Genomic DNA, 9,235 nt, shown 5'->3' on the forward strand with positions numbered 1-9,235 from the left:
TTTTAAGGCTGAATAATATTCCATTGTGCATTTATGCCACATTTTCTTTATACATTTACCCATTGAGAGACGCTTAGGTTGATTCCATATCTTGGCTGGTGTGAATAATGCTGTCATGAGCATGGGAATGCAGTTATCTCTTTAGCACATTTATTTCATTTTCTTTTGATGTGTTGTGATTTTCCTTTAATTTGATCTAAAAAAATCTTTCTCTGGAGAGTGGCAATAAATTTTATCTTGACCCAGTTGAGGTGCTCAGGAATATGACAATATGCCTTATCTCTTTATCCTGGTAGATGGCTTCATGACTAACTGCCAACCTTTCACAGAAAAAATGATTTATACTGTCAGACACTCTATGGCTCATTTCTTATCTGCATCAAGTTTATTCCAGCCAAGATTTCTGCCCTCTATGGAAGTCTTGACTTAGGAGAATTAGGTCTGGGTGTGGTCAAGTGAGATACAAAGAAGGCAGCACCACAACACAGGAAATAATAGAAGCATTGTATTACTAACAGATCCAGGGAGAAGGCTGCCTGCATCGAGGGATAACAGGAAGGAAGGGAAGAGCATCCAAAACATGTAAATACAACCAGCAAGTGGGGAGTGAGAAAGAGGGAGGGAAGCTTCTACTGGGGACCAGAACATTATCCAAATAAAGTTCCTTTGGGAAGTTCTAATTGGATTGAAAAGAACAGGCACAAGCTCCATGAAGGCATGTTATGACTGAGAGAGGATCACTGTGGCCTATCTACACAGCCTGTGAGGGACGTGGAAGTATGTGGGTAAATTAAGTAGATTGGTTGTATTGTGGTGTGGTGTTCTATGGGAGGTGGTCACTGGGAGGTAGCTGTTAAAGGCAGATATACAGATCAATCACTTTGAGAAACTGGGAGGAGGTAAAGAACTGGAAGCTCTGTCAGTGGTGACTAAGCCCTGCTTCTGGTATGAGAAAGTCCAATTTATGTTTAAAATTAATATCAAGACAACATAAAATCATAGTAATTCATTATAGGAGTTCTAGCTTTAATTTTTTGAGGAATCTCATACTGTTTTCCAAAATGGAAAACACACACCCACCCTCTCCAACACTTGTTGGCTCTTGTAGTTTTGACAACAGGCATACTAAGAGGTGTGACATGATACCTTAGTGTTTTTTCTTTTCTTTTCTTTCCTTTCTTTTTTTTTTTTTAACCTGGGATTGAATCCAGGGGCACAACCACTGAGCTATATCCCCAGCCCATTCTATTTTTTATTTTGAGACAGGATCTCTGTAAGTTGCGGAGGGCCTTGGTAAGTTGCTGATGCTGGCTTTGAATTTGCAATCCTCCTGCCTCAGCCTCCCGAGCAGCTGGAATTATAGGCATGTGCTACAGTGTCTGACCTCATTGTGGTTTTAATTTGCACAATTTGGTTTTAATTTCCTTAATGATTTATAGTGTTGAGTACTTTTTTCATGTTTCTTAAAAATATCTTTTCAACTTCTTTGACCATTTTAAAATCAACTGATTTGTTGTTGTTTTTCTTTTTTTTTTCTTTTTTCTTGGCCATTGAATTGAATTCCTTGAATATTTTGGGTCTTAATCTCTAATCACATATATGATTTACAAACATTTTTTTCCCACTCTATAGGTTGTCTCATCACTCTGTCAAATATTTCCTTTGCTGCACAGAAATTTTTTATGTGTTTGTTGCAATCTCATTTGCCAATACTTGCTTCTGTTACCTGTGCTTCTGTGATCATACCCACAAAATCTTTGTCCAGACCAGTGTTGAAATTTTTCCCCTTTGTTTTCCTTTAATAGTTTTATTACTACTTTAGGTCTTATGTTTCAAGTGTTGTGTCTAAATCTTTACTCAGCTTAGAGTTAATTTTTGCATATGTATATATTTACCATTTTGGATGTAATATCCTTTTTTTCCAATACCACTTATCAAGAGATAATCTTTTCTACATACATTTTTTGGTCCTTCATTCTGTCAATTAATTATGAAGGCCTATATTTATTTCTGGGCTCTCCAATCTATTTCATTCATCCATGTGCCTGTTTTTTGCCCATAACATGTTGTTTTGATTGCGACAGCTTTATAAGTAGATTTTTGAAACCAGGAAATGTGATATTTCATGTTTTTTTTCTTTTGCTTAGCATTTCTTTGACTATTCAGAGTCCTTTGTGGTTCTATAAATTCTTTTAATATTTTCTCTAACTTTTTCTGTAAAAAAATATCACTGCAATTTTGATGGTGATGGCATTGAATCTGTATATTGCTTTGGGTAGTAGGGATATTTTAACAATATTAATTCTTCAACTTCTACTATCACTTTTGTTTTCAGTGTACAGATATTCTTCTCACATGGTTAATACTTTATTCCTAAGTATCTTTTGCAGTTATTATAAATGAAATTGCTTACTTGATTTCTTTTTCAAATAGTTACTTGTTAGTATATACAAACATCATTGACTTTTGTATTCTGATTTTGTATTCTGCTACATCACTGAACTTGTTTATTAGTTCTAATAGTTTTTTATTGTTGTTTTGGGGATTTTTAGGGTTTTTATATATATAATATCATGACATCTGTAAACAGTGAGAATTTAACTTCTTTTCCAGTTTGAATGTATTTTATTTCATTTTCTAGCCAAATTGCTGAGGCTGGTTCTTCAAGTCCAATGTAGAATAGAAGTTATGGCAATGGACATACCTGTCTTTTCCCTGATCTTGGAAGGAAAGTTTTAAACTTTTCATCATTGAGTATGATGTTAATTATGTACTTTTCATGTGTGTTCTTTATTGTGTTGTGATACATTACTTCTATATTTAATTTTTTGAAAGTTTCTATAATGAAGGAATGTTGAATTTTGTCAAATACTTTTTTTCACATCCATTGAAGTGATTGTATGGACTTTGTCCTTCATTCTGTTAATATAGTATATATTGATTCATCTTTGCATCCCAGAGCTAAATTTCCCTTGATCATGGGGAGTGATTTTTTAAGGTGCCGCTGAATTTGGTTTGCCAGTGTTTTCTTGAGGATCTTTTCATCTGTGGTTATCAAGGATATTGGCCTGATATTTTCTTTTCTTATAGTGTTTTTTTTAATCTGGATTTGGTTATCAGGATAATTACAGTTTTGTCAAATGAATTTAGAATTATTGATTTCCTCTTTGAATCTTTAAAAGAGTTTGACAAGGATCGCTATTTGTTCTTCCTCCTAGGCCCCTTGGTCTCCTCCTTCCCTTTCCTCTTCTGTGCTGAAATTTAACAATGCTAGGCCATGCTCTACCCCTGAGTTACACCCCTAGCCCTTCTTCTTTAAAAGTTCAGTTGTATGCACTGAATTCATCTGGTTCTGGACTTTATGGGATATTTTTGAGTACTGATTCAATCTCCTTACTCATTGTTTATCTATTCCGATTTTCTATCTCTTCGTAGTTCAGTCTGCAGAGGAAATTTATCCATTTCTTCTGTGTTATCCATTTGTTGGTTTACAGTTGTTCATAGTAATCTCTTATGATCTTTCATATTTCTGTGATTTCAGCTGTAATATCTCTTTTCTCATTTCTGCTTTAAATCGTCTTTTAGTTTTTATTAGTCTAGCTAAGGTTTGCCAAATTTATTTATCTTTTTAAAAATGAGAACTCATTGGGCTGGGGATGTGGCTCAAGCGGTACCACGCTTGCCTGGCATGTGCCGGGTGCTGGGTTCGATCCTCAGCACCACATAAAATAAAGATGTTGTGTCCACCGAAAACTGAAAAATAAATATTAAAAAAAATTCTCTCTCTCTCTTCTGTCTCTCTCTCTCTCAAAAAAAGAGTTTAAAAAAAGAGAACTCATAGTTTTGTTAATTTTTCTATTGTCTTTTCTAGTCTCTACTTCATTTATTATTTTCTCTGATCTTTGTTATTTCCTTCTTTCCATAACTTTGAACTTAGGTTTTTCTTTTTACTAGACAGTCTGCATACTTTACTGAAAGTCTCATGAATGGGCCCCAGAATCTTATTTATTTTTGCTGATTTCATACATATATTTCACATAGGCAATCTTTTGAGTATATTAATGTCCTTGGCATCAAGTGCTTCATTTCCTCATGAAAACAAAAGTTTTTCTTCACTGAAAATGTCTCTTCATGTTATCTTGCATATATGAATTTTTAAAAATTGTTTCTGAAGCTTTTTCTGGGCTTCTAAAGTGTCAAGTCCACTTGTCTACAGTTGCTTTAATAGTGGCATCATTGATCTACATTTTCTCATAAGCAATTTTGTTCTTTTTCTAGTCCCTAAGGTTTAGCATTAGGTTGTTTTGTTTTGATAACTTTCTTTTTCTTCTTTTTTTAAAATATTTTTTTAGATGTTTATGGACCTTTATTTTATTCATTTATTTATATGCGGTGCTGAATCAAACCCAGTGTCTCACACATGCTAGGCAAGTGCTCTACCACTGAGCTACACCCCCAGCCCCCCTTTCCTCTTTTTTAATGTGAATGTTTATTGTTAGAATCTTCTCTTTCAGCTCTCCTTTTGCTGCATCCAATAAGTTGTAGAATGTTGTATTTCCATTTTGTTTGTCTCATTTTTAATTTTCCTTTGATTTCTTTTTGATTCATTGGTTATTCAGGAATAATGTTGCTTAATTTTCTCACACTTGTAAATTTTCCAAGTTTCTTTCTGTTTCTGATTTCCAGTTTCATGCCATTGTGATCATAAATGATACCAATATGATTTTGATCTTAGATTGATATATATATATATATATAAAATTTACTATAGACAACATATATATTAAACTCTACCTGTATCTTACTCTAGTTTTTAAAAAAATTTTCTTTAATAACATTTAAATTCTTAATGCATTCCACTTGTTGTGACAAAGATATGAGCTAGAAATATCTGTTCAATTCATTTAATATTCCTTATTATTGTCCTCATTTTAATTAATGTGTTCTTTATCATACCATAAAATAGTTTGTATCTTAAGTTTTTTAAGACTATATTATATTCTATTAATATTTCCATTTATTGAGTATTAATTTATTTTACTCAGTGTGGTTTTACTAAATCATTTGATATTTTATAGGCCAAGTTTCTTCCATTGCTTCTCTTTTGTCAATTTTTCTTGATTTTGACAAAATTATTTTTAGAAATGTGAAAAAGTAAATAGTAGAGAAAACGTGACCCTAGATGGATATACAACATTAAAAATACTACTTTCTATTCAAAGTTATTTATAAATTTAATGTAAGTATAAAAGAGTTATCAGTAAATTATATTATATAATTTGATATAAATTTTAATTCATTGTCTAATTAGGTCTTAGTGAAGTTTTATAATTTTCTTCAGTCTTAAAATTCTTCATTAAGTTTATTTCTATGCATTTTATATTTTGTAGCTTTTGATATAGTTTGATTAGATATTGTTAGTCATGGTAAACTACATTTTCAAAATTATTTTCTTTTATTATTCAATATTGTACTAAGCACACTTCTCTCTTTTCAATTCAAATATATTTCAGTAATAAATCTTGTATTTTTACAGTAAAAAATTATATAACCTATAAGCAAATAAGTTTATATTCTCATTAGAAATCTTTTCATCTTATGTATTATGTTTTATTTTCTTGTAAAACTTCTTAGATAATGACTAGTAGCAACTATAATAACACATTTCTTTTATTTCTTACATTAATGGAAACATCTCTGGTATTTCTCCATATTAGTTTTTTCTAAAGTCAGTCTTCCTTACCATATTAAATATGTGTCTGTAATTTATTATGGTTGTAATTTATTAACATGATTATTTAAAAATAATCATAAATAGATATTGGATATTAGCAACTCTACTCCTGGATCTTTGGAGATGGTGATTAATTTCTAAATTTTAGACTTTTCTTAAGGAATCTTAGGGTTTATTTAATTTTCAATAGATATATTAATTTATTTTAGAGGCCCAGGCTGCCTTTAATATGTCTGAATAAAGAACCTAACAAACACCTAAAGCAGCTTAATCTATTTTAAACACATTTATTTATTCAACATTGGTGGCATTTGTCTGTACATTATTGGTCTTTCCAACAGTCTTCTGACTAAGTGTGAATCACTCCTATTACCTAGTGCTTATTTTTCAAATTTGCTAACAAATATGCTCCACCATAACCCTGGCAAGTAGTTGCTAAAAGTATCCCAATAATTCTATTAGAGAAATTAATTTAGTCCAATGTGAGTAACTCCAAGTGAAACCATGTTAATTGCAACTGTTTACAAAATACCCATATGATAAAATTAGAATTCTGGACATCTGTGTTAAGCTCGAATCAAAACAAACACTAAAATATATCGCTATTTATTTTTCTATATTTGTCAACAGAAAATTAACTTTAAGAGAGGTTCCAAATGTAATATTATAATCCCTTTACTTTAGAAAGTAAGAAATTGAGATTCAAAGATTCACCCACTTCCATTTCATTGACCAGGATTTACCAGGACTTTCATTCATAAAGGAATCCTCTAGGATGCCCCCACTCCCCTCGTGGATTCCATATGAAGTAGGAGTCAGGGCTTTATGTTCTAACTCCTCTAAAATACCCATGTACATTTAAGACTAAATTTTATCTGTAGCTCTGGCCAACTAACCTCAAACTGCATTTCCCAGAAAGGCTCCTTTGCCTTTGTCTCTCTTCAGCATTTCACAAACTGTAGCTGTTCTGAGTTCTGAGTGTGACTGCAGCTCAGCTTCTTGGGTCATTAAGCATCTGATAATGTTTTCTCAACCTCCTGCCCCTAGTGGCATTTTTCCCCCCTTGAGCTCCTAGCCTAAGGCTTTTCAGACAACAACGATTTTTTATTTTTGTCTCTATTGACTTTTTGAAATACTGTGCTATAATAGTAATATCAAGTTTTTAAAATTTAATCATCAGTTGAACAGCACAGATATGTACAATGAGCAAAAGTTCATCCCTCCCCAAGAAAAGGAAGGAACTGTAGAATGAAATTGACCAAATTATGCTTTGTACATACATGAATATGCCACAATGAATTCTACCTTTATATATATCTATAAAGCATCAATTAAAAAATAAATTAATAGAAGGAAGACCAGTAGAGTAAAAGAAGAAAAAAAGGGTGGGGTGAGGTGGGGAGGGAAACAGGAAGTACTGGGGACTGAGCCGAGCAAATTATGTTCCATGCATATATGATTATGTATAACTAAAATGCAATAATAGCAAAAACATTAAAAAGGACATCCCTCCATCCACCCACAGAGACATGTAGCCCATATTATCCTCAAGTTTCAGTTAACAACTGAACTGTTCTTATTCCAAAGTTATAAACATATTACATAAACACATATAACCCACAATTGCATCAAGCATGCAACTTTGTGAAAACTATAAGTTGTTCACTCATCTAATATTTTTTTTCTTTATTTGTTTATTTTTATGTGGTGCTGAGGATCGAACCCAGGGCCTTACCTGTGCAAGGCAAGTGATCTGCCATTGAGCTACAGCCCCAGCTCCCATTCATCTAATATTTTTAAACTTGCAATCTATTGTTCTTTCTCCCAACATTCATTATTCTAGATCTACTCAACACTTCTGTATTGATTTTGAAATATTGATATAGTAATTTTTACTGGTTTTACTGTGTTTTTAGTGTAATTAAAGAGTTAAAACTGCATAGATAACTATAGAATGTGCAAAGCTAGACTGAGGTGTCTTCAGTAATTATAGATCTGCTTACAGATGAATCAACTGAGGCAGAGAGACATTAAATGTCCCCTCTGAAATTACACAGCTTCAGCAGTGAAAGGTTGGAATGAAAACACAGGCTTCCAGAATTTCAGTCATCTGGTCTTTCCACTTCATCAAATCATAATTCTCTCAGAAGCCTCTAATCCCTTTACACCACCATCCCCCTCCAGGGAGCTCCATAGTTGCCCTGGTTTAATTGGTCTAGAACCCACTGTACTTCAAATAACAGAAAAAAAGGATGTCTTATTTTGCCAAATAATAAATTGATGTCACCTTATAAGTTTACTGTAATAATTTTTTCAGTGTGAAGGTTGTTATGTGTAAATGAAAAACAGTGTTATGAGAAAAAGCACAAACAGCTCAAACAACTATAACAACAAAATAAATTCTGTCTCAATTTTTTAAAGACTAACACTTAACTAACATCATACATGTTTTCTAACTTTGCTTTAACTTACAGAATTTGAGTCAAGTAGAAAATATTTGAATGTTATATTTCCCTACTAAATTGTTTCCTATATATGGTGTTCTCAGATTACCTCAGCACTATTTAAATAAAACATTTATTAACCAATTCATTCAAATCTCAGAGCTGTTGAGTACTTACAGATAAGTTTCCATAAGCCAATAAATTTCAAGTGGAGTATTTTATTGCTGGGTAAAGTGACCAGGAAATAGAATAAAATCATGGCTCCATGTGTTGAGAGATAAAAAAAGAAAGCTCTTAAATTAAGAATAAACAACTTCAGAAAGATCTAGGTTAGTTTTTCCTTTTTTTTTCTTAGAGAGAGAGAGAGAGAGAGAGAGAGAGAGAGAGAGAGAGAGAATTTTTTAATATTTATTTTTTAGTTTTCGGCGCACACAACATCTTTGTTTGTATGTGGTGCTGAGGATTGAACCCCGGGCCGCAAGCATGGCAGGCCAGCAGGCTACCGCTACCGCTTGAGCCACATCCCCAGCCCCTAGGTTAGTTTAGGTTAGTTTTTCAAGGAAAATGTCTTTTTAGTGGCCAAGAAGTTTTCTTTTTCTTTTTTATACTTCATCCCTCTTTCCATCCATCCATCCATTCCACACACCTGTATCAATTACAGAGCTAGGCCCTCAGGGTTTTCCTCTCTGAACTTTGGTTCTTGATGAATGGGCAAAGTAAAACTTTCTAAATTTGCACTCCCCACCCCTTTGCTCACACATCCATTTCATTTTATACCTGTTCACTGGAAGCAAAGATACCTTAGGTTTTCATACACTAACTTTCTTCAATCCAGTTATAATGTGCTTCTGACCTTTTGGTGGCTGGCCACATGTGTGTCTCAAGTAGTACCTTCTTGGGGAGGCCTCTTAAAACCACATAATCTGAAGTAGTCAGCCACCAGTTAACAAAACATCAACCTGTCTTATTTTCATTGTAGCCCTTGTTTCTGATATTTTCTTATGTCCTTGTTTAATCTCTCTCTCTCTCTCTCTCTCTCTCTCTCTCTCTCTCTCCC

The 9,235-nt window shown here is 33.0% G+C and overlaps 1 protein-coding gene across 1 annotated transcript in view; it reads left to right on the forward strand.

The window, feature by feature from the left end:
- Nucleotides 1-9,235, forward strand: part of Trpc6 (transient receptor potential cation channel subfamily C member 6) — a 174,243-nt gene that overhangs the window by 50,022 nt on the left and 114,986 nt on the right. The gene's annotated exons all lie outside the window — the stretch shown is intronic.

Source organism: Marmota marmota, unplaced genomic scaffold, assembly GCF_001458135.2.
Source record: "Marmota marmota marmota unplaced genomic scaffold, marMar, whole genome shotgun sequence".
Classification (NCBI taxonomy): domain Eukaryota; kingdom Metazoa; phylum Chordata; class Mammalia; order Rodentia; family Sciuridae; genus Marmota; species Marmota marmota.